The sequence below is a fragment of the Rhinolophus sinicus genome, linkage group LG04, assembly GCF_036562045.2.
Source record: "Rhinolophus sinicus isolate RSC01 linkage group LG04, ASM3656204v1, whole genome shotgun sequence".
Taxonomy (NCBI): domain Eukaryota; kingdom Metazoa; phylum Chordata; class Mammalia; order Chiroptera; family Rhinolophidae; genus Rhinolophus; species Rhinolophus sinicus.
Genome location: NC_133754.1, coordinates 118713609 through 118738617, shown reverse-complemented (window position 1 = coordinate 118738617; position 25009 = coordinate 118713609). Strand labels below are relative to the sequence as shown.

Sequence of the window (25009 nt, the reverse complement as noted above, 5' to 3'; positions counted from 1 at the left end):
AAGACTGGTAGGAGGGGCAGAGATGTGGAAGGGGCGGGTCCCACACCCTCATGTGACCATTAAAAATTGGGAGAGTTATCTCAGCTGCAGAAGTCCCCCCCAACACACCCTCCCCTGAGGAGAGAGTCCCAGACCCTTCCCAGCCAGTGCCAGGGAGAGAAGTCCCCATAACTTTTGCTGTGAAAACCAGCGGAGATTGTGGCTAAATTAGATATGGGCAGCTGCACTCCCAGGTGCTCCTCTTAAAGGGACTTACTGAAGGAGTTAGTGGCTTTGAGCTCCAGACTGGGGCAGAAGGAGGCGAGGCAACAGGGACATATGGAGGGGAACTGAGTTGTCTGGCTTGGGACGGGGTAGGAGGGGCAGCTTACTCCTGGACAGAGAAGCTGGCAGAAGCCATTTTTCCTTTGTTGAGCCCTCCCCCTTCCCAGCAGGACGCAAGCATAGGCAGCTGCTATATCTGAGCCTCCATTAAGCTGGCTGACATCATTGGTTTGCCAAGCCCTGGTGATTCAAGACCCCACCCAACGTTCCAGCACACCCAAGCCCCTTCCAGTGACTTTTTCATATAAATTGCCTGCCTTGGCTCATGCTGCAGACTTTCCTAGGGTCTCTCAAAGGTTTGCGGAACCCAGATGAACAGCATCTGGCTTGACCATGTCCTGCATCTCTGGCTGAGCATCTGTAAGTCCAGCACTAGTGGTAGCTGACCTTGGTTCACAGCTAGGCCTCTCAAGGCACTTCCAAGCACAGCACAGGTGGCAGCCATCTGTGGATTGCTTTGTGGCCCCTGCCAGGTGCCACTGAGTGGGGCACAGGCTGCAGCTGACCTTGATCTGCAGCGGGCCCCTCCCAGGTGGACCTAGGGCTGGAGCCCCCAGTGGCAATCTTTGAAACGAGCTGGAGTATCACCCAGCCAACTCCAAGGATGGCACACCCAAGGGGCAGATTAAGTAGACACCAGAGCCCTGCTGAGGCAGATCCTGCTTTGTAGGATCAGCCCCTGCTCCACACCTCCAATGTAGTCATGGCCAGGGCTCACAACCAATGAGCCCAAGGGTCAGTCCTTCCCATTGATATACAAACAGCAACCAAGGCTCAACTATAAGAGGAGGGCCCAAATAACCCACATAAGGGACACACCTGGAGTACGTGGCTCAGGTGACCAGGGAGACTGCATCACTGAGCCCCACAGGACACCTACCACATAAGGCCACTCTACTAAGATCAGAAAACATAGCAGCCCTACCTAATAAATAGTAACAAATACAGGGATGCAGCTGAAATGGGAAGACAAAGAATCATGTTCCAAATAAAAGAACAGGACAAAGTTCCAGAAAAATAACTAAACAAAATATAAGGATGCTCAGTGATCTCATGTAGAACTTCAATAAAGAGATAAGAAACATAAAAACAGAGTTTGAAAACATGAAAAAGAACCAGTCAGAAATAAAGAATACAATAATGGAAATGAAGACTAGATTAAAGGGAATCAACAGTAAATTAGATGAAGCAGAGTACTGAATCAGTGATTTAGAAGATAAGCAGCAGAAAACGCCCAATGAAAACAGCCCAAAAAAAAGAATTCAAAAAAATGAGGAAAGTAAGTTTAAGGGGCTTCTGGGATAACAGTAAAATGTACCAACATTTGCATTATATTGGTACCGGAAGGAGAAGAGAGCAAGGAATTGAAACCCTATTTGAAGAAATAATGATGGAAAACTTCCCTAATTTGGTGAAGAAAATACATAAACAAGCCCAGGAAGTACAGAGAGTCCCAAACAAGATGAACCCAAAGAGGCCAACACCAAGACACATTATAATTAAAATGCCAAAGGTTCAAGGCAAAGAGTGAATCTTAAAAGCTGCAAGAGAAAAGCAGTTAGTTACCTGCAAGGGAGCCCCCATATCAGCTGATTTCTGAACAGAAACTTTGCAGACCGTTGGCATGAAATATTCAAAGTGATGAAAAGCAAGGACCTACAACTACAATTACTCTACCCAGCAAAGCTATCATTTAGAATTGAAGGACAGAAAGAGTTTCCCAGACAAGAAAAAGCTAAAGGAGTTTATCACCTCCAAAGCAGAATTACAAAGAATCTTAGAGGGACTTCCTTAATACAAATAAATAAATAAATAAATAAATAAATAAATAAATAAATAAATAAATAAGTAAAACATATGAATAATAAAATGGCAATAGCTACATACCTATCAACAATTACTTTCAATATAAATGGATGAAATGTTCCAATCAAAGGACATAGGGGGATGAATGAATAAGAAAACAAGATCTTTACATATGCTGCCTACAAGAGACTCACTTCAGATCAAAAGACACCCACAGACTGAAAGTAAAGGGATGGGAAAAAGATATTTCATGAAAATGGAAACAAACAAACAAAAAGCTGAAGTAGCAATACTTACACCAGACAAAATAGACTTTAAAATCAAAGACTATAACAAGTGACAAAGAAGGACCTAGTAATCCCACTTCTGAGTATTTATCTGAAGAAACCCAAAACACTACTTTGAGGGGACGTCCTCATCCATTGCAGCATTATTTATAATAGCCAAGATATAAAGGCAACTTGGGTGTTCCTTAATGGATGAATGGATAAAGAAGAGGTGGTAGATATATGCAATAGGATATTACTCAGCCATAAAATAAGAATGAAATTTTGCCATCTATGACAACATGGATGGATCTAGGGGGTATTGTGCTGAGGATAGTAGTCGGAGAAAGACAAATGTCATATGATTTCACCTATAAGTGGAATCTAATAAACAAAATAAATAAATGAAACAGAAACAAACTCATAGGTACAGAGAACATTTGGATGGTTGCAGATGGACGGGAGTTTGGGAGTGGGTGGAAAAGGGGAAGGGATTAAGAAGTACAAAGTAGTCATGGGGATGTAGGGTATAGCATAAGGAATATAGTCAATAACATCGTAATAACTATGTATGGCGTCAGATAAGTACTAGATTTATTGGGGTGATAGATGGGAGGGAGGGTGGAGCCATGTTGAAAAAGGTGAAGGGATTAAGAAATACAAATAGGCAGTTATAAAATAGTCATGGAGATGTAAAGTACAGGGAATATAATCAATAATATGGTAATAACTATGTATAGTGCCAGGCAAGTGCTGCTGAATAACTGTGGTGTATACCTGAAACTAATATAATATTGTATGTTGGCTATATTTTAATAAAAATCTCAAAAAGAAAAAAGACAGAATATAAGAACCACAAATGCCATGATGGAATAGTATGCAGCATTGAAAATTAAATTACTGTTACACATAGAAATCTCACATATTGAGATTAATATTGAGAGCAAGAAGCCACACAACAAAGCAAGTATATACTCTATCATTCAACTTATATTAAAAAAAAGTGAAACAATGTATAAAAATTCAGGAACGTGTTTACCTTTTGGAATATTGGGATTCATGACTTAGAAAAAAGAGTATCTTCAATTATGTTGGTTATGTTTTATTTCCTAATATGAGTGGTTATTACACACGTATGTGGACTTTCTGATAGTGATAATTTATTGAGTTGTTCACTTATTATGTGTGCATTGTTAAGAATACTTCAATAAGTCTTTCATTAACCATTGCTATATGATTAATTTATATGTCAGAAAACATAGAAGAGATTAAAATAGAACAATAAAAATCACTTAATTATTCCACTGGTAGCTTTACTTCAAGTCCTGTTTTACATATATATATATATATATATATATATATATATATATATATATATATATATATGTGTGTGTGTGTGTGTTTGTATGTGTATGTGTATATATATATAGACAATTACTCAGCATTGACAGATTTTCTAGTTTAACACAAATTACCAAAATTGTTTAAGATAAACAAGAAAATCTGAATAGACTAAGTTTCTATAGTCTAGAAGTATTACATTTAAAAAAACAACAACAAATTATCAGATTCAAAATCTTTTGTCTTGGTTTACTGTTAGACTTTCCTAACTTTTAAAGAATAGGAAATTCCCATGCGATATAAAAAAAAAATTCTCAGATCTTAGCAAATAAATTCTAGAGTGGTAAAAACCCTTTCCATTTCTTTCTTGAGCAAGATTTTTCTTCATGTAATTCTTTTTTTGTTTGTTTGTTTTTTAGAATCAGAATAATTGCTTTGTTCTATTTTTTTTTTTTTTTTTTTTTAATTTGGTGGTGGGGGGAGAGGGTAGTGGAAGTAAAAGAAGTTTGGTTTCTGCTTCAAAGAGCTTTCCCAAAGAGTGGTGATTCATTTTCATTACACATCACCATGAATGAGCATTCTTCTCCTGATTCTCCTGGTAGTGTGAATTCAAGGTCATATGTGTAGTATGTGTTTTTCTGAAATTCAGTGTATTCATTTGGGCATATATGGGGTGTCCCTTGTGTTCTTGTTCTCATATTAAAGGTATTAGCACTTTGGCTTCAAGAACTAATTTTCAAAAATCATAAGTACAACTTGTGTTTGATTTGGGTCTTGGATAATTACTAAGGAACCATTTAGCAATAATGGTCTCAGATATTTAAATACCCTGTGAAGATGCAATTAATTAAGGGACTGCTGATACTAAGAACTATGCAACCAACAAGGGAATGAGGAAAGAATTATAAGTCTGAATGCCAAGTTCTGAGAAAATATCAATAATCTCTTCCTCACTCTTGCAGTACTTATAAATAAAGTACAGAGAGAAGAATTACAATGCGATGTGTATATGGTATTACAGAAGTGTACACTTGAAACCTATGTAATTTTACTAACCAGTGTCACCCCAATACATTTTAATTCAAGGAAAAGTGCATTTAGAACTGGGGAAAAATATATTTGTTGTTGTTGTTGTTGTTGTTAAATTAGCCTCTTGTTACAGTTCAATAAGATGCTTTAAGGAAAATAACATGAGGCAGGAGTCTAGTTACATTGTTGCTATTCAGAACTTCTTGAGAGCAAAAGAATGAGGAGCAATCAACTTCCCTAGTTTAAACTTATTTTCTTGAAACACGTTATTCTGTAACTTGAACATCTATGACATGCCTTGAAAATTTAAAGCAGAAAACAAAATCATATAGAAAGCCAGAAACTTCATCGATATATCTAGACAGGTGTTTGCTTGTAGTTTTTGGTATCCAAAACCTTTTTTCCCAAACATTGCACACAGGCCCTTTTGGTAGGCACAGCCCTGGCAGTGATGAGAAACCGGTTGGTGCACAGAATGTCTACAAATTCTGCAAGTGGAGAACTTATTCTTTCCATAGGGACCAAATCTTGCTTTTTTGGGGTCAAATCTTTATTTTCTTTCAGCCATTTTCCACAACTTCCTGTGGTAGTCCTCGTACCATCTTTCCACGTATCTGCAGTGATAACAGTACCAAGTTCTTGTCACATTTTTCGCACACCATCCTTCCGTGATGGTTCCCTTGGCCTCTGGAGCCTGGTGTGATTCTTTAATTAGTGCTTCTCTTTGAGTTATTCTTTTTATCTTATTTTCATGAACAATCACCTACATGTTTGATTTCTGTTTTGCATATTGGTCATTTTTTCGTCTCATCATTTTCTTTGATTGTCTTTGTCCTCTGAATTCTAGGAGTGCTTCTTCAGTTTGTTTTCCACAAATCTTATTATATTATTTGCTGCTTCAAAGGCAGATTTCATTCTTCCATTTAATTTTCTGTTTCTTTCCAAGTCTTTGCATTTCAACTTTTCAATTTCTATGGTTTTTATTTCCAAGTCAAGGAATGCATATTTAAAGATGACAAAAATGTTTCTAAAATATGTTTCTGGATTCTGTACTAACTCATTATTCCATATATGGCTTACCTCTGAGGCTTTAAGTTACCATTTCAAATAATCATTATCCAAATTATGTTTGGCTTTTATGGTGTTGTTGCTGTTGTTTGTTTACTGATATGAGAATGTGATGAAATCTATTGAAGGGTAGTGTTTTTCAACAGACAAGTCAGGAGACTGAACTTCAGCCCTTGGCCATACTGGTAACTTCGTGTTCAGCACAAAGCATCTAAGCTTCACAGTTAAAGGGTAGATTGTGAACAACCTCAGGCCCAAATTACAATGCGTAACAGGCATTCAAATAAAGCACCTCTGTTACAATGTTGGTGGACCATCTTCTCTCCTCACTGTGTGGTACTCTGTCCTGATCTGATAGAGTGTTATTACACACACACACACACACACACACACACACACACACACACACACGTCCCATTATCACCATACCTACAATGACTACTGGGAATATCTCTCTCTGTCCTTGGATTCAGGGCATTGATTGAAGAGGGTTGCCCACGAATGACTGCCTAACTGTCTGAATGATACAAATCTTGGATCTGTGAGTTAGGGGACAGAAAGTAAGTGAGGAGCATAGAGTCTCGCTATGTTATTTAAGACCATAACTTTGCTCTACTTCAGACTGTGAATTTTAGTTTCACAGTGTGGAGTCTTCCCAGAAGCTAATTAATAGATTGGCTGAAAGTCTCAGTTTTGAATGTTGTCATAAATTTTCATCTTTGTCTATGTACTTATACCCACTTTAAGCTTCATTGAGGACTGTTTATGTGGTAGAACTTTAAAACAATAACAACTACTATTTCTGACATCTTAAACTATGATAAAAAATTATTCCATCAGCATCATTTGGAGAAAAATTGAACCTTCCTCTAATATTTTCTCACAACCAAAAGTTATTCCTGAACATCTGTGCAATATTACTTTGACACAGATGGCAAAATAGTTATTAATAAAATAGCACTTGTAAATATTTGGATCTATTTCAGCAGAACTGAGAAAGCCACAAAACCATCCTACAAAGTAAATTTTCATTGCTGACTCAAAGTACATTTTACTTTGTACCGAAAGTGCTGCAGTTTTCTTTGGTAGTTTCTGAAATGAATAAGTAACATTTATTATATTTGCTGTCCCCTCCAGTGAGGTGGGGGGATGACTTTATTTTCATTTCACAGCTGGCCCCAATCCACTTTTATCTCTTAGAAGTTTACGAGGCCTATGTACTGCTCGGGGACTGACAAAGCCCAGTCTCCTAAATATAACCTCCCTTTTCTTTTCAAAAAGTAAACAAATTGAAAAAAGAAAAGAAAAAAAAAAATATACACACACACACACGCACAAATATATATGTACATATGTATATACATATATATTGTATATGTGTATATATATATATATATACACACATATATCTTGGGGAAGTCTTTCAATAAAGTCTTATAAATAAATTTAAAAGAAATTATTTCTATAAGCTTCCAAGTGTTTTTTTCGCCCACTTTTTTTCATGTCAATTGTTTCATATTACTCCTGTAAAATGTTTTGGCATTGTCAGTTTTCTTGTATCCATTTCACGTGAACAATTTGGAATTTGATCTTCTTGTCTGTAAGACCATAAAACAGGTTTCTTGCTGTATGTTGAGGTGGTGTGGAGTAATATGAAAATTCCTGGACTAGAAGATGGAAGGGGTGGGATTGTGTGTTAAAATTGCCTACCATTAGCTCTATCAGTGCCATATGGTTTACTGTCTGGTCTACAGGTTAGGGTTACACTGCAAATGCTAACTGGTCTGTACCATGAGGAGCATGGGAATGGTGAGAAAGCATTAGAAAAGTTAATAGCCATTTTATAGAGTAATTTTATGCCTATAGAATTATTATTCTATATAACACACAGAATATAGGTAATATATAATAAAAATGTGAACTTTTGTATTTTGTGTCTGCCTTTTAATCATTTCATTTTTAAAATAATTATTCTTTAGTAATTTTACAAAAGCATTCAGTCTTCATTGGATTAAAAATACACTGATCCTTAACCAGAGAGTCTGAGAAGTACTGAGCTATAAGATATCCAGTGAGCCAGTACACCTCTTGGGACCTCAGTTTCTCCATCTGTAACAATATTAGTAATGATCCCTACCTTGTCTTTTACAAAGAGTATTTGAACACTAAGTAAAATCACTTATTCATAAATTATTTATAAACTATAACACCTCATATAAATATACAGTTACATTCTAAGTAGAAATCATCTAGGAAATAGCATGACACTTTTGCTAAAAAAAAAAAAAGAAAAGATTGTCATTTTTAGATATCCAATAAATATTTGTTGACTTTATGAATAAACATAAGAACACAAACTCTGGCATCATACAGAACTGCACTCAAACAACTGTCTCAGAGAGTAGGGTGTGATTTAAAGGCAAGTCAAATAATCTGTCAATGGCAGATTCTTCATCTGTAAAATGAGAGTATTACTAGCTTCTGCTTCTAAGGGTCGTTGTGAGTATTCCATAAAATAGTGCAGTGAAGTATTTAGCATTTAGTACTTGGCACGTGGAAAGTATTTAATAAATATTAGTCCTATCTTTAAGCTCTTTTTCTATGCTAAGAAATGAGTTGATTGTTTACATGCAATATCTTACTTAGTTAATAAGAAAACATAAAAAGATGATTACCATAATGTCCATTTTAAAATAAAGAGACTAAGACTCAAACAATTAAGCAACTTTAACAAGGTCATACAGCTACTATAAATCCATGTCTGTTTATAACTAAATTGGTGACTTTTCCCATAGAATACCACCTCCCAAAGGACTTCTAAGTAATGAAGAAAATAAATTTCACTGGCACTCTCCTTTTAGAAGTACTCTCATTTTTGCTTGCAAACTCTGAGGATTTTTTGCAGAAGAGAAACTATCAACAGATTTAATGACACACAGGAAACAATACCTATGGATCACCTTTTCCACTTACCAGTTTGACTTGTTGGGGTCCTCATGCTGACAGGGCCACTTTCAGTGTTTTGCTCTGAGCTTCTTTGCATGACCCTTCAAGGCTGCCAGAAAAAAGTGAAAATAAAAATGCTACTTGCTTCTAGAAGGATCTCTGGATATCAATGACCACAACAATAATAATTCAAATTTACATAGTACCCATTTTATAAAGCTTTTTAAAGCAACACAATAGAGATGAACTCACTTCACATGTTTGGGGTTTTTGCAAGGGTTTTGTCATGTTTCTCTTGGAATTGGCAGAACATAACAAAGTGTCTATCATTGAGGCATTCATTAAATTACTTTCATTTTTTATTAAATAAATGAATGAAACTCATGTTAAATACATTCATCTATTTGAAGATTTTTAGCCCCAGAAGGCAAACTAGGATGTTGTTATAACGTAGTTGTTTGCAGAAAAGGAGAAAATGGACCTGAAAAAGAAAGTATTTTTGCTGTGTCCATAAACCTGCCATTTCAAAGGTTAAACATTTGACAATGAAGTCAACATACAGGTCACAGATCATTACTTGTGGTTTCAGTATTTAATAATTGAATGAATCTGAAAATCTGTTATCAAAATAATCATGGTCTATTTATGCAGGAAGATTTAAATACAATCAATTAAAGGCTTGAATCTACTGTTGGAGTAATTGTAATGTTGAAAATATAAAATGAAACTTTTGGTTTTTTTTAGAATAAGAATATGACTTTTCCATTTTCGTGATGAGTCTTTTCCTTCTTGTGCTACTTTCCAACTCCACCTCAATTATCCTCTGCAATCCACAAAAACAGAGAGAGAGATAAAGGAGAGAGAAAGATAAATTGGCAAAAAAACAATAAAAGCTATTATAGGATATTTTTCATTCACTCAGAATAAGTGTAACAAGGTTCGCTTTTTTATTGAAATGTTTTCTTTTTTATTGAAATATATTTCACATAGAACATTGTGCAAATTTAAGGTGTACAATATATTAATTTGACACTAATACATTTTTAAATAATTATAATGTCAATCACTTTCCTTCAAAAAAACTTGTAAACTACATTTTCTGCTTGACATTGCTACTTGTGTGACCAATAATAATAGTGATTATTACTTTGTTGCTTTGTTACTTGAATAATTCATGGTTTGAGTATTGTGTGTGTGTGTGTGTGTGTGTGTATTCCATTTGCAAATGTTATTATATCTATAACTAATGAAGGTTTCTTAAACCTATGTTTTCCTTTTTTTCAAAAAAAGTGCCATTACTGTGAGATCAATAATACTAAACAAGCACTTAGCGAATCTTACACACATCTGCTCTTATTTATTTTGTAATTTATCAATAATTCTGAACAAAGACTTTCCTTATTTTGAAAATAAGCGTGTATCTTGATGTCACCTAGTGCAGGCTCCTTTGAATTTAATAACACATTACAAAATAAATGAAATATTGGCATTTTGTCACTGGCTAATAAGATTTTAGGTAACTTTTTTTTCTGTACTTTTCCCCTGTATTTCCAATATATTTTACCTTACAAATTTTAGCTACCACTCATTAAGTCTTACAATACACCATGCTAAATATGTGTGTTTATATAATTTCATACATATGTGATATTATCTCATTTAATTCATAAATTTATAAATTTAATGTTAATAATTACAAATAGTTATAATTTGGGGACACTTTCTAATGGCCAGGTACTGCATTAATGTTTTGTATATGTTCATTCATTTAATCCTCATTAAAAAGTAAGCAATTAATATGCTGAATTGTTTAGGTGGGGGAATTAGTTCAAGTTTATAAATTCAGGTGTGGTAAGCTATATTTTTATAGTCAAAGGACAATAAATCGTTTTTGAAGAATCAAGTAAATATCCTCTCTACTGGAAAATATTTTAGATAGCCAACAATATTACAAGAGAAAACAGAGGACTCAACATCTATATCATATAGTTTATTAAAAGAAAATATGTCAAAATGAGAATTTTTTGCAAAAGCACAAGAAAAATCGTTACACATTCTACAGAATACTGAGTCTAGTCCTTGTTTCCAAAATCTAGCAAAAGATTATCTCATTATTAAATGTAACTTAGAGTCATTACTGATGAAGATATTTTTGTAAGCATAGGTTTTATCACTGTTGAAAGACATAAGAAATATAAGCAAGTATTGAAAGAAAAACAATTTTTAAAATGGTGGGCCCATTAACCAGGATATGTTTATTTCTGACATTTTCAGCTAAATTTCCAACCAATGTATTACATTAGCCTTTCTCCAAATTCCATTAAAGAAACAGTCACCCCACTGACCATGCTTACAGTTACCATTTCTCCCAGTATGAGACCATTACTGAAGCCGGTCCTAACTCTTGGAACCACATACCTATATGGGAACTTGCTTGGAATTACGACTCTATTTCATTTTGGGAAAAACTTAATAGGGGCACTTTCAAAACAGAATGTCAACCCCTATACTAAATTACTTGACCGTTTGATTGAATATGTACAGCTATGGTTTCATATGAGGTTTACTTAAATTTCCAAAGAGTTGATATTATAATCATTGTAAGTTAATAACAGTTTCACTTAAATTCAGTGAGAAATCAAGAACGTCTAAGAACAGAGGAAAGATACAGTCTCTTCCCAATAGGTTCATATTAGTCCTTTCTGAAAGAAATTTAACAAGAATTGGCCAGTGTTCATTTTCTTCATTACTTCTTACAGTCAATTTCTCATCTTGTTTGTCTGCACAGTCAAATGCTACCTTCAACTACCTCTTTGTAAAGAAATATGTAAGTGACTCTACAATAGTGACTCTTGCTCATGTATAAGCTCTTAATACAAGGCATCTTAACTCTGATTATGTTTCCCAATCAATCATTTAGAAGAGTTTATTCTTTTCAAAAGCAGATGGGGAAATATTCAGGGAATTCCTGAATATTTAGGTGCAAGACCCAAGTGTGGGGGGTAAAAAGAACAATAGTTAAGAAAAACTCAGATAGGAGCAAAAAGGAAAATAAATTGTATATAGAAGTACGCGTGTGTGAGGAAGATGGTTCAATATTGCGGGGGAAAGTATTGCTGGGAGGAAGAATCCAAGAGTTTTCGTACCCCGGAGTGTGTTACCGGAACACCTGACTGCCTCCTAACTGGCTTAGATTTCAGCCTCTTTCTAATTCAATCTACTTCTAAAATGCTTCCACACTTTCTAATCAATTTTCTTACTGTAGTTTATTTTCCTTTTTCAGTATCCAAACTCTTATTTCAGGCCTTGATTTCTTCTATAATCTACAATTTGAAAGAGAGTAAGTGGACTTTTTGAAGAAATAAAGGATGCTGCTATTTCTCTATAGATATCTGTGACTTCCACCCCCTCTGGCTTCTGTTACTGCAACGGATTCTTAACTGAGTTATCTGCCTTCACAACAGTCTTGCCTCCTTTTCATCCACCACGTCCTTCAGTAACTTCACCAGATTAAAGTCCCTAAATCAAAGCTAGAATCTTGTCAATCTTTTTCAAAACATTTCTAAGGCTCCTCATTCCCTGTAGAATATGGGAGGGGCAAGGAGAGGAAGGAAAATGCAGCCCCAATTCCAACTCCCTAGTCTGGGCTCAAAGACTTCAGCTGTCTTTTTAGACTCATTTCATCAGTGCATATGCAGAATGCAGAAGTGTGTTACCAACTGGAAGGATCTTCACCGCTGTAACTAATCTCATTCTTAGAATAAATCTGTGAAATAATTATTATTAGTATCTATAATTTGTAATGAGACTATTGAAGCACAGAGATGTTGCACCTACTCTAAGCCGTTAGGTCAGCTAATAAATAGTAGAATCCTGGTTCTGAATCTTCCACCTCCAGAGCACATACCTGCACTCCCCACCCCACCGCGCCTCCCCCAAAAAACCCAACTTATTTGTCTTCCAAATTGTATGATCACTTTGTTTTCCTTTTTCTGAATACAAACTTGTATCTTTATTTCTGTTTAGAAGAATATTATTTTCAGTGTCATTATTTCCATATGCTAAGTCCCTCTGTTACCTTCAGTTGGAACGTCCCTCTCTTTTCTCTGTATAAGTTATCATTGTACTTGTCTTACAGTATTTTCTGTTTCCTGCCACTTTCTAAGTTACTTGTGTTCCGACTATTTCTCTTGTTCACACATAAGCTCTTACTGGGCCAAAGCCATAGTTTGCTTCATCTTCACAGTCACTTTGTCTGACTTAATACTTTGTATATAGAAGGTAAAAAATAAAGGAAGAAAGGGGAGAGGGGATTCTTGCTTTTTTTTTTTTTTTTCCTAAAAAGATAGTGAAGTGTTGGATTGAGAGGACAGGCCCATCAGAGTTTATGAGGATCAGTTAGACATAGATTAAAAAATATTTTTACCTGGCCCAGGCAGCTCTAGTCCAAGATAACGTTATCATCTGATGGTAGCTACCTAAATTACAGATACCTTGTGTAAGAAGAATTAGCCAGCTTCAAATACTGGCTTTGCATTTCAAAACCAAAGAATTGCAAAGCATCCAAATCTCATTTTAGCTACACAAGTTTAGGACAGGTAGATTCATTTAATATAAAACACATTTTCTTCGAATTAAGATTGCTTCTTCTTAAACCTATTATCATCATTTGTCTAGATCTTCCTAACCACAAAGAACCCCACTGATATTCCCTTCTCCAAAGCAATGGCCTATCTCAATAAAGTGCTTTTTTGTGTACTGAAGTCATTTTGGAAAAATAGCTCTTGGATCAAAGTAAATGAGTTCCAGTATAAATAAAGAACCTGAGACCTCGCAGATGGCACTCAGCAAGATATTGGTGTGACAGCTAGAAAGATGCAGCGTGACCCTCTGCAATTGATGTTTTGTACTGACAGGGTCTAATAGAATGAATTTCATCATGGAACTTGTGTATTCAATGAAATCTGTATTAAACGTAAATATGAGCTTTGACTGCTGCTTTAGTGAATTTTTTTTTTAAAGATAAAAGACAAAGTCTAACTAGAATGGTAATTTGAGTCACATTGAGACCCCAAAATAACTGTTAAGTACGTACTTTCTATTCTATTCAAGGTGAAAAGTGAAAGAATATTCATATTATGTATGTTGCCTTGCTGTCAACATTATATCGAATACATTGCAACAGTTTTAAAATTTATTTATTTTAAAACTTCTGGTATATTCTAGAGTTGGATTCATTTTCTAACACTTTCAAACTGCATTGTATTAAATTACATTTGTTGCATATAAGCCACCCTGAATATCTACCGTTAACCTAAAAAGATTGAGGGACAAGTCTTTATTTTAAGTACATTCCACTTTTGTAGATCAAGGCAGACATCCTCCTAAGCAGCTATATTGTTTCATTGCTGGAGGGAAAGCTTTGGATTCTGGTAAGCAGGTAGGGAGGAAGAGAACCACCTGAAGATACAAAGCTACACTGTACCACACACAGCATGGACAATTAATCGGGGGTTCCAATGTCAGCAGTGGCTTTTAATAGCATGACCTTTCTTAAATGCTCTTCACATGAGTGAGGTGAATAAAAATTGCTGAGTGATGTTTGGTTGTCACCCATTTGGGTATAGCTTAGTGACAAATAATTATTCGATCTTTAAGTCATAAAAGACTCAGGCCATCCAGGCTATCTCCCACTCAATGTGAGGGTAACAATGCAGCTCCACTGGTATCAACAAAAGAGCTGACACAATAACTCCGACTATTGAATAAATATGTTTATACACAGTGGAAGTCAGCCTTCTTGTATTGTCACATACGGGTCCAAATTCGCCTTCTGGAACTATTCAGAATATGTAGAAGCCTAGTTTTACATGGAAGCTTTTCAAATAATTGAACGAAGTTATCATTGCACGGCAGGGATGTGGAGCATCTTTCAGACTCAACATCACCACTTTTTTGAACATAAAATGACAGATACATTCCTCACTTGACATGTTTTCAGACATTTCACTATTCTGGTCACCTTCTTTTGGATGTACTTTAATTTGTCAATGTCTTCTTTTAAAATATATGGAATATCCCAGGATATTTCTGAAGCTTCTAACAGAAAGGGGAACACCCTAATAATAACCCTAAATTTCTCCAGCTTGCGAAGAGTGACAAGGCCTAAATGTAAATAAAATTTCCACAGCTCAAAATTGAGTGGAGAAAGAACTAACCATTAATATTAATGGACTCAAAATTCAACTCTAAATTTAGTGGTGTTACAGAGTGGTATCTGAGAGAACATAGTCTAGGGTGTGTTGTCTGCAACCCACAGGTAACACTTCAATCAGTTGTCTGCACTGTCTGTTAAGTCTCCAAAATATTGGACTCCCTGAGAGGCATGCAAAAAATATCTGTCATGGCTCTCCCCTTAGCCAGCTGAGTAACTTTGGACAAGTCACTAACATTTGTGGTTTTCAATGTTTTCATTATTGTGATGGTGATTTTATATGTCAACTTGACTAGATCATGATCTATAAGAGCCCACGTAAACTATCATTTGCCAAGGTAAGAGATTTTAATGTTTTAAAACTTCTTGTTTGTGAGGAGTCCTGTATTTTATTATAATTCAGCTCAAATTTAAATAGTTTTACCTTCAATAACATCTGATAAAATGCTGTGTCAGTTCCCGCCATCTTTGTATTCACTTATTCATGTGTTGGTTTACCCAGCAACTTGCTTTGTACATTTTCCGAGCGTAGTGTAGTGCTCGGCAACGTGGACGATACGAAGTAGGAGCATTTTAGCTCTTTCCCTTGAAGAACTTGTTATGTATACAAGGTGCAACATTCAAAGCAGTAAAACATGGTTGTCAAATGTCAATGACAATTAATGATAATGGAATTCAGAGAAGGGAAAGATCACCACTGCCTAGTAAGATGGGAAATTGTTCATGAAAGAGATGGAAGGAGACAGCACAGTTGAGGAGAAAGGATTTTGACAGCTGGGAGAAGGGAGTATTTATACTTGTTAGAGTGATCAAGCTTTTAGATAAAGTGCCCTCTATTGTTCTAGAAACTATGCAGTGACTGCATACAACTGCATGTAATCACTGGATAAGCATCAAAAGCATAAACAGGATTTCAACAGCCCCTGTACACACATCATTCCACCCTGTTTAGTTAATATAACAACCATGAGGTTTTACAATCCCTATGGGACCTGTGCATAAATATCAGGAGATTTGAGAACAGGAGGTGACCTGATATGTACTTTTGGGGTCTGCAATATATACTCAGGAGATATACGAAAGGCCAGACAATTATGTTCGTGAACATTCCACTGTGTACTTACATGGTGTAAAGTTCACGAACATAATTGTCCGACCATTTTGTATATGAAAAAATAAATGTGTTGTCTTCTGGCTTTGGAGGAGGTAATTCTAAAAGTTCTGCTACTGCAAAATCATTTTTCTCGGCACGCCTACCAACTGATACAGCAGAGGCTTCATGACTTTAATTATGGGCCAAGTGACAAAACTCTTAATGACTAACTTTTGTGACAGCAGCAAAGGCAGGAGCCTTCAGAATCAATTCCAATAAATTGGTCTGGAAAGACATCAATTTAATATGGATGAGCACAGCTGAAGCTATCCTTCTGATATCTGAGTAGGAATACAGCAGAACTGAACTGTTGAGTCTTGTTGCTAACCTCTTCTAACAATCTGCTTGAGGGTAGCACTAGTTGTTCAGCCAAATCATTTTCTTGAAGAAAACAGGCACAGTGAAGACAAGTAAAAGATTCTGTGCACCAGTTTCATACACTCAAGTGAAGTAAATGTAGACCCGTTATGGGAATGAGAGTGTCTGGCAATTTGTTGTCATAAATGGCTGATGCAAAGTAGTAGGCGTTCAATAAATATATACCAAGTAATTGAGCTTGGAAAAAAAGAAAAAAAACAGAATTGTTTTGTGTCATTTGGAGAAAAGCTACATTTATTATAATAAAAAATTATCCCTGGAAATTTCCTGATCCCTTTCTCTCCCTAAAAGAAAACACATATACATACATAGGCATGCATGTGTGTGCTCGTGTATGTATGTGTGTGCACGTGTGTGCACGTGTGTGAGTGAGTGTGTATTGTTTTCTGTTGCTTAGATTTCTGTTTTTAAAAGGTATTCCCTCCTCCACAGGAAAGATTTCCTCATTTTATATTGACACTGTGCTCGTGATATTAGGACTCCGAGTGAATACTCCTTAAATGTCACAGAAACATCTTGGGCTGACTTGGCTTTAACTTATGAAACAAAACCCCAAGTTCCAAGGAACAAAACACTGCATGGATTTTTTTCAAGAATAAAAAAGAATAATATAAAATTACAATCTTTGAACAGGAGACAGAGCTTATGGTCGTTCTCTGAGGAGCTGGAACATAGAGCCAGATTCCATTTTGTAAGTGCTAGAATTTTCTGTATTGAGGGCACTGACTTAGGTGAGACAAATAAAGAAACCATTAACATGCTCAGTGCCAAGGAGAGAAGGCAGAAGCCATTCCAGAGGAAGGTGGCATTAAGTCAATGTCATGAGAAGGTATAGGGGGAAAATGTTAACCGTATATACAGTCGACGATAGAAAGAAAAGTGCAGTTCTGCTTTAGAGGGGAAAAAAGCCCAGACCAAGTTCAAGTCGCTCACTAATCAAACAGATAATATTATAAGAGCCAGCCAGAGACCGTTCTATTTGTTGCGGGGAACTAGCTTTGTTTCATTCTCTGTGCCTTTGCAATAGTAGGCTGTCTTCTAAGAGTCTACGGACATTAGAAACTTCTGATAAATATTCTTTTGGTATGCTTCTCCCACCACTGCAATGCATTTAGAGAATGCATTATAGAACAATTTTCAATTTTTATCCATCAGGTATTTCTGGAATACAGGTAACATGGTTTAGCATAAGTCAATCCTATTTGAACTACCCTGATATTATTAATTTTGAAACCGCTAAATAAGGTTTGGATCATATGCATGGTAATTAATACACATAAATATTTAAAGGAATTTGTCTGCAAGTATTTGACGTGAAATTTATGAGAATTCATTCAATATAATCAATCCTTCCATGAAACACCCTCTGCTCCTTCTCAACTCACATAAAATGTGTGGGAAATATCATATCACCCAGTGGAAGACTGAGTAAAGTGTAGACAAATATCCATAATACACCCACAAGAATGACAAAGATAAGCAACAGCATAAATCTTAATCTTCTCTGTCCTGTGACAACTCAGGTCTAGGAATGCAGTTAGCTGTATTCAGACTTGATCCTAATTTATTGCTGATATGGCATACATGTTAAATACCACTGCTGCACTCATTAACCCAAACTTGTTAATTAGGGAAAGAAATCATGGAATATTTTTTCTGCTTAATTTACCAAGATCTTTTCAATCAATACAGGTTAGCTATTGGATGAGGCTTCTCAGCTGTTAATGACAAATAGCTGTAGATTTAAAAAACAAAAAACAAAAAAAACAAAAAAAAAACAAAAACAAAAAACAACAACAAAGAAAACAAAACAGAAAAACATATCTATCATTGCTACTTAAAAGGCTCCAAAGTACTGGTATACTCAAACACAGGCTCTGAAATTTACGCTCTTAAAGTATGGCCCTGCAGACATCTCTTTTGCATATGCACATATTCTTTCTTATCAAGCCAAATGCTTTCATTTCACTAGGATAAAAGTTTCTTCTGCCTTTCTCAAGGGAAATACTTTGAGTAGTGAATAGCTACATAAGACATGAGGATGAGAATTACAGGTGCTGTAATGTCAGTATGAGCTCTTAGGGTTTTTGAGCTTTCTAAAATTTGGGGGTGCCTCTAGAGCCTTGAAAAGACATCAAGAAGATAGTTTAAAATTATGTAATTGTATCCAGGATTTCTGAGGAAGGATTTCTGCCTAAATGCTCACTGCATTCCCAGATCTGATTTGTCACAGGACATTGTAAATTACAGTGTGTTGTAATTTACAAAATGTTTTAAAATTATTTTTGAAGGGGAGAAAAAAATACCCTCCCCCCCTCCCAAAATGCTTCTTTGGCATATTGATTATTTGGAGATGATTATTTTGAGGACACAGCAGACAAAGGAGAAGCTGTGAAAACCAAATAGAAGTTACCCTTTTGTAAGACATGTTTACATTTATAAGGAAAATCTTCCATTTGTAAGGGTATCTTCCTCTCTGTATCATGAAGAAGATAACTCTTAAATCTCTAGAAACTGTCAGCAGAGAAGGCAAAGACTTAAATCTGCACAGAAAATATACCCTTGCTTTGCCTGGTAACCTGCCATCACTGGTTCTTCACTTCCCAACACACACACACACACACACACACACACACACACACACACACACACACAGCATCTTTTTTCTTTACTTGGAGATGGTATTTAAGGTGATGGGCTTGGGTTATTTTGGGCACTTACTCAGTATTCTTGGTTATTGCCCATGAATATGGGAGGGTTGAAAAAGAGAAAACAGGTCCAAAATGGAGTCACTTGTGCTAAGCCCGCGTCACCAAACTGAGACTTAATACCTAATCAAATTGCAGTTGCAGCCTCTCCCAGAAATGCAATTTTAACCTGCCTATCTGGAATTTCCTGGTCAGCACTAGTGAAGTAATCTTCCTGCTAGACCGCCTGTCTTGCTTTCAAGTAAGGTGACCTTGACTGAAACAGTCCCTCTTCATTACTTAGTCCCTGACAATTCCTTTCTTCCTAAAAAGCCTTCCATTTTGTAGAGCTCCTTGGAGTTCCTTTCTATTTGCTAGATGAAATGTGTCTGATTCATGAATCATTGAATAAAGTCAATTAGATCTTCAAATTTACTCAGTCGAATTATGTTTTTTAACGGGAGGTACACATGTTATTAAACTTCTGTTTGTTTTTCTTTTGTTAATATGTCTTTTATTACAGAGTGTGTCAGCTAAGAACCTAGAAGTGTAGAGGGAAAGCTAATTTTCCTCCATTACATTATCATTTGTATAGCCAACACTTATTAAGATCTAGGTTTCAAGGTATTTGAAAGTGCAAAGATTTTAGAAAGAATCACCTCTGTCCTCAAAAGAGCTTATTTATATTCTAATGTTTTATGTATGGTAGAGGAGAGGAATTCACATTCTACTTCTCTCTACCTTCCACCACCAACTGGATCCAGTTTATAGGATACCGATTGGGCAATATTCATAAATGACAGTGACCACCTGCTTTATGATGTCATACTTGGGAGAAGAAGGGGTAGCTTTCTTCTATAATTCCTTCTCCTTTTAATATTATGGGTAAGTTGGTGAAGGTCCTGCTCTTTGAAGATAGGAAAGACTTTTGTTCTCCTATCTCTTCTTGTGTTTTGGTGTGAGTTTCTTTTAAGTACAATAGTTAGCTGATAAGATTGAGATTTATGGAGGTAAGGAAGGGTGTATAGCTGTGGTTTGTGTAAGAAAGAAAGCTTGGTATTCCAATTAGCAGATCCATATTTACAGAAATGAATTTAGTTCTTCCCCCAAAGGTTGAGTAGGGAATATGCATTTCAATAAATAAAAACCATCAGCAAATAAAAAACAATTTGCACTTATGTAGTTTTCCAAAGCATTCAACTTAGTTTTAATAATGTGTTCTTTTTTATTTCCCCATATACATTTCATTAATTTATAAAAAGTATTAGTAAATTATGTAATATCAGTAATAAAAATAGCTAACATCTAAAGGTTTTTAATCAAGCAGAACAAATTCTTGGTGGGAGCAGAAATGCTTCTGTGTTAGAGAGTAACTCTGGTTGAGGATACTGTGTACCCTGGAAATCAATCTGAGTGTTTGACATAGGAAACGGACCATTTGTCTATTCTGGTGAGTATGCTAAAGGGTTATCAGGTGATCTGTTGAGAGATTTTTCTCTTGTGTCTGGACCCAAAATTAATAAAAAAGTGACATATAATTTTCTATTTCATATTGTCCTCTGTCTGTTCCACTCCCTGAAGAATTCAAAGGGAGAAAAGGGTATTTCTGGATTTAACTCTGTCTGGCCATTTCTGGATTTAATATTCACAAACAAGGCAAGATAATTAAGTAAACTAAAATCAATGAGCACAAAAGTCCTGAATTCAGTCTTGGCACCAGAGTAATCAGCAAAGTTCCTGATTGGTACAAGTGTAGGGGGCGTGCTGCTTTCAAACCCCATCCTAGTAAAGTTAAAGATTCCACATGTACATCAAACCCAAGGGAATAAGTAACACTAAAGTCCCATTATGACCTGAGGGAAGACAAGCTTATTATGCAGGAATCTAACAAAAGAAAACAAAACCAGGCTTAGAAATACCTTCAGTGGTTCCCAAATGCAGTCCATAGGCTGCCTTTTCCTGGTGAGATAATAACAGGTATAAGAGCTTGTTTAAAGCAAATTTTCCAGTCTCCCCTCCAAGAAATTATGATTAAGTAAAGTTGGGTGAACTAGGAATGTGCATTTTAAAAGCTCCCCCAGGTAAATGTGTTAGGAAATTAGGTTTGTGAGTAACTCGATTAAGCACCTTGCCCAGAATCATACACCCCGTGACAGATAATGCCAGAAGTAGAAGCCATTTATTCCAGTGTTCTTTCATCATTACAGATTCCATAAAAGTAACCTGGAATCAATTCCCTCTGTTTACATATAAGACAATAGACATAAAGAAATACTCTTAGACTAAGAATTGCAAACTATGGCCAACATAAAAGATCTATCATAATGGTGTTCACAGGGTGGAGAGAAATGGCATTTCTCTCACAATTCTGGGTTGTGTACATTAGTTCAGCCTTCTCGAAGGATGATATTTCAGGATCTATCAAAGCTCCCGGATTATTTTTCATAACCTATAACCTAATAAATATACTTCAAGAAAATCATTCTACAGATAGTCCTCTCACACATATTCAAAGATGCATATTTTAAAAAGTTAACTATAAATTTTTTTTGTTAACTGCAAAAATCTGAGTAAAAACCGCAAATCCATCTAAACAGAAAACAATGTACACAGTATGATCTCATTCATCTATGCATATGATATGAACATGGTTGTATGTGCATAGAAAATTCCTTGAAGGATACATGAGAAATTCTTCACAATGGTTAATTTTGAGGGGGTACAATGGGGTATTCATTAGTTCCTGTTGCCAGTATAACAGATTACTACAGACTTGGTGGCTTAAAACAACAGAAACTATTCTCTCCACTTCTGGAGTCAAGAAGTGTAGTCTCACACAGCTTAAATTAAAGTGTCGGGTGAGCTGGTTCCTCTTCGAAGCTCCCGTGGAGAATCCACACCTTTTCTCCTCTAGCTTCTAGGGGCTGCTGGCATTCTTTGGTTTGCAGCCACATCACTCCAACATCTGCTTCATGGTCACATCGCCTCTTTATCTGTTTGATCTTCCCTCCTCCTTCTTATACAGATCCTTGTGGTTATACTGGGCCCACATACATAATACGGGGTCATCTGCCCATCACAGAATCCTTAACGTATTCACATCTACAAAGTCTTTTTTACCTAATATGGTAACATTTACAGATTCTGGCAATTAGGAGATGACCATTTTTGGAGGGCCAAAATTCTGTTTACCACAGGATGGGAGTGAAATTACTCTTTATTATGTGTTCTTTTAAATAATTTGATTTATTTGTCATATCTATGGTCATATACAAACTTTAAAATAAAATGAACACCGGACAAATATTCAAAATCAAACAAAAACCTGTGCTGCTCTTTAGATAACCGTGATACATCTAAATCAGCTACAAGAATGATAATTCATTTTTTAAGTATAATTCATTTACACTCCACTTGGTTCCAAAGGTGATTTAGGAAGTTTATAAAATAGGCATCTGTAGTAAAATTAATAAAATAAAACTCTAAAGAGGGATTAGAAGTACAATAACAAGAGAAAGTGAGTACTGCCATATTATGAGTTAAAATTACTTGCATTGATTAGGCATAAATCCTGGCTCTGGAGTTTCTGACAGCTGAAGCAAAAAGGAAAACTAGAGAAAAAAGATCATATTCTTATTATTGGCAAATGAGTATACATATACGTATATATGTGTGAGTGTGTGTGTATATATATGTATATAAATAGTATATATACACATACACACATATACATATATGTATACTCATACGTATACACACACACACACATATATATATATATATATATATATATATATATATATATATATATATATATATATCACCAGGAGGAGGAGACAGATTTTTTTTTTTTCCTGATACTAAGCTCTATGGAGAATTTCTCATGAACATCACGGTACAGGGTCACTTATTGTTTCATATGATATCTTCGAAAACAATTTGACGTCAGATTTTAAAATTTCAGTTTCAACTCTCTCTGCTATGACCCTTAGTGGAAACAGGTATGAATACTCCACACAGAGCTGAATTCCATTAGGTGTTCTGCATCTTGAATGAGCCAATGGGAATAAGTGTGATAAGGGAACAATGTCTGATGAGTCTGTCTGAACTATCTTGTTTCCCAGTTCTAGTGTCTTGAGGGGGAAAACTCACTATGCCAAACAAATAAAGTATTAACAACAACATACAGCATTAACTCATATGCAGAGAACTTGAAAGTTTTGTACTGGCCTGGAGCACATGTTTGGAAAGAATTCAAAATTACTGCAAAGTAGGGGTTCAATATAAATGCTGTCACAGTTGTAACGAGGGATATGCTATTGGCGATCTGAAGCGGCATGATACAGCTTCAGGTTACAATACATAACAAAACACCATACAGTCCTGCCAAGCCCTAATTTTGTTGTTTTCTTTAAAAGTAGAGCTTTAAAAATCATTTTGGGGATCCTCCAAAGCTACACTAATTTCTACTGACAGCTGTCAATTATCCCCTCCACTGGAGAAGATGTGTGGGGTGGTTTTATCTAAAGAGACCCCTAACCATTGCTGAGACTCGGAATTCCAACTGGCAACTAGAGGGACTGTTAAACATTGTTACCAAGCAGAAGGGTCCTCCACCTTTCTTGGAAGGAAGAAGAAAATAAATGTTAAACTTCAAAGGACGCCTAAAAGAAACAAGTCGTGAGCTATCTCAACATTATGTAATTATCAAAAAAAGTATCATGGCTCATCATAAATTTTATAAATTTACACAAATATTAATGCATTGCATTGGTCTAGCTACAAATAATGAAAACCCCCAACAACTCTGACAGACAGGGACTAGTATTTTTCTCAAATTGCTGGGCTTGTTGAGATGTGCAAAGAAGTATGCCTTAAGGACACAAGCATCCCCTGTGCTCCTGATCCATATTCCTTAGTTTGTGATATTTGTCCTATTATTTTTTCAAACAATGGTTTGCATTTCTAGACAGCCAGAAAGGGAATTATCAAAAGAAGGGCAAAGAGCTTCTCTTTTTGCGGTAGTGTGTTTGTTAGTATTTTCATCTACATTTTTTTTCACCAGAATGCAACACGTAACTCTTTCATTGACAGAGGATCCAGGGAAGGAAGTATTTATGGCTGACACATTGCTTCCAATATAAATATTGGGGTTCTGTTTGTAAAGACGACAAGTGAGAATGGATATTGGGTAGGCATTCAGCTGAGCTTACCACAGCCATCTAATGAAGATATGATAATACTTTTTTGGAGATATTTTGGGAAATGTAGTACCTACTCTCTACCCCCTCTTGAGAATCACTAGCCATTTCAGAGTAAGTAATTTTAATAATATAAATAGTTTACATGTGACCTATTTGAAAAATCTCTCAACCAACAAATACATAACAGAAATCTATCAAATCCTAGAATTATGGATTCAGAGGGTATTCAATTCAGAATGAATATTAATGGATATTTTGCCTAACCTTAGATTAGAGAAAAGAGAATGCATGTTGATTTTCTTGATTTGCTTGAATGTGCATATAGGTACTAATTAATTCTAGATTTTTGTGGAAAAATGAAACTTTTCAAAGTCTAGCAAAATCTTAAGAATCACCACAACTAAAGAGTGGAAGTAGGATGAATAAATTGCAAACCAATAAAAGTAATAAACAGAACAAAGAAAACACTCGATTAATTGAACAAGCCAATGGAGAAAAAGAGAAGTTAAATGGAAGCATAGCAAGTAAACAACAACAACAAAAAAATCTAAGCTAAGTTCCCAGAACTAAGTCAAAAATTGTCAATGACCATA

General features: G+C 35.6%; 1 protein-coding gene and 1 pseudogene across 4 annotated transcripts in view; both read right to left on the bottom strand.

Moving 5' to 3' along the window:
• The window catches only part of LINGO2 (leucine rich repeat and Ig domain containing 2), a 1139090-nt gene that overhangs the window by 462014 nt on the left and 652067 nt on the right, over nucleotides 1-25009 (bottom strand). For all 4 annotated transcript variants that reach the window (XM_074330289.1, XM_019736291.2, XM_019736290.2 and 1 more), the window contains exon 4: nucleotides 8808-8889. The gene's annotated coding sequence lies outside the window, so the exon portion shown is untranslated. The remainder of the gene's footprint in view (nucleotides 1-8807; nucleotides 8890-25009) is intronic.
• On the bottom strand, nucleotides 5124-5428 carry LOC109449734 (cysteine-rich PDZ-binding protein; annotated as a pseudogene).